This window comes from Hippocampus bargibanti, linkage group LG13, assembly GCF_051943395.1.
Source record: "Hippocampus bargibanti isolate YZ-2025 linkage group LG13, ASM5194339v1, whole genome shotgun sequence".
In the NCBI taxonomy this organism is placed as follows: domain Eukaryota; kingdom Metazoa; phylum Chordata; class Actinopteri; order Syngnathiformes; family Syngnathidae; genus Hippocampus; species Hippocampus bargibanti.
Window position 1 is genome coordinate 15,790,749 of NC_142746.1, and position 2,020 is coordinate 15,792,768.

The following is a 2,020-nucleotide window of genomic DNA, read 5'->3' on the forward strand; positions in this document are numbered from 1 at the left end:
CATTTAGAACAAGTAAAACAAGGTTACTTGTATTTGGATGGTTAAGTGGAAGCAATGGGATTTAATTTGGGGATTTGCAGTATTACTCTTTTACTTCTGTTGAGCTGTAAGAAGTGAGACTTTGGTCAAATACAGTCTGTTAAGACCAAGATGGATGAACACACTTTCATTTGGTCATGGAATGTTTTACTGACCTAAACAGATTATACATATCTCATTGTGTTCCTGTGTATTCAGGTAGACGGAACAGACCGAAGCATCACATTGTTCTTGAAACATTACTTGGAAGTAGGTATTTGTCTGGCTATGATTTCTACTGCTTGCCGCTGCGCTAGTCTCCAAATTGAGTCTTAACATGCGGACGTTTCTCCGTCATTCATGTTGCAATTCAGCGACAGATATTTATAGAGAGTTGCAGAAAATCAGATGGTGGCTTGAAAGGTTAAACACATTTAGAAATGGAGTTGATTCTTTATTGTTGGTGTGGAACTTTACTCATTCACTGCCAAACGTGCAAAAATGTGTCCACTCCAGTGCCAGGGTTTTTGTCATTATCACTCAAATTCAAGAACCCACAGAATATTGAGTTTTAGGAATACATAAACATTCAATGCAGCGTAAGAAACCTGATACTCTCTGCTTTCATCAGAAAAGAACAGCTAATTCCAAAACTATATGGGTCTGGAGTTATATGAGCTTGAAATGAGGGTGGCTGTCCAAAATACAATGCAATACATACCTATTGGTTTATATAACGATTTAACATCAGCTGAAGCTGGAACAAAGCGCTAACATGGAAAAAAGGAAATGCTGCCCCCTTGTGGAAGGGAAAAACATGTTTGAGGCAATGGCCAGCACTTTATCGACGCACAAACAAGAACAAAGAAAACCCGAACAAATTCGGGAATGGCGCGCCATGTCATATTTTCAATTCTCAATTAAATTTGTGAATGGCAGTGAATGAGTTAATTTTGTTCTTTTTAAAATGACTCCCATAGAGCATTTGGGAGGACTTGTTTCTTCTTTAGAAAGCATGAATTCTATAAATTATGGATTTTGTTAGCCTTGTCATTCAATGAGATTCTATCTTCCTGAACTTTCATTCACCAGTGGGTGAACGAGGGCAAACGTCGATCAACGAGGAGACCACATACACCCTTTCCGCAAGGTAAAATTTGCTCCAAACTGCCTTTTTCCCCCCGCTGCTTCCATCGAACCAAACACTTGTTCTCCTCATGACAAATCTATTGGCCTTATGACACCAACTCCCAGAAAGGTTCCAGACTCCCGATGAGGCTCCCCTTGGCTGTAATTACCGTTTCCCATCTACTTGTATCCAGTTTTCTGAGCAGCTCGAGCGAGACTGCACATTAAATCAGCACTCCAGCATGTCGTAAGTCAGCCATACAGACACTGTCTGGGACATTCACGTGTGAGACACTGCCTCCTGGAGGTGAAATCCTGCGGGGTGGTTGATGTATGGACCAACACGGTCTGATTTTAATGAATGGTCTCTCCTCCTCTCAACGGGCCAATCTCGAGTCACTGTCACACCAGGCTGAGGAGGACGGATGGCGGGCTGCCGTGTTGGGGATCGTGTGGGAAAAAAATATTGTCTGGTGGATACAAGGCTGATGGGAATCACAGTGTCACATGCTACCATTTTCTCACGTCTTTAAGGGGCCTGAGCTGTCAGGTAAAGGGATGCTGTAAAGCAATGGTCCCCAACCTTTTTTGCGCCACGGACCGGTTTAATGTCAGACAATATTTTCACGGACTGGCGGATAATGAAACCTTCAAAAGACGTTTGTTTTTACTCATTTTGCTAGTTTACGGTGGGCTATTTTTTGCGATATGTATCACGTGACCTAGACAAGCGTTTTGACATGCGTGAAGACTAAGTCATAGACGGATGTAATCTGGTAATTTTTCATTTTTCATTTCATGAAAATTATTTATTCTTTCTGCGCGGCCCGGTACCAAATGACCCACAGACGGGTACCGGTGCACGGCCCGAGGG

At 42.4% G+C, this 2,020-nt stretch overlaps 1 long non-coding RNA gene across 1 annotated transcript; it reads left to right on the plus strand.

The window, feature by feature from the left end:
- The first annotated feature begins 235 nt into the window (after positions 1–235).
- LOC148889499 (uncharacterized) lies at positions 236–1,397 on the plus strand. Its single transcript, XR_016116887.1, has 3 exons — positions 236–288; positions 1,111–1,168; positions 1,273–1,397. It is a non-coding gene; the product is annotated as an uncharacterized LOC148889499 (long non-coding RNA).
- The last annotated feature ends 623 nt before the right edge of the window (positions 1,398–2,020 follow it).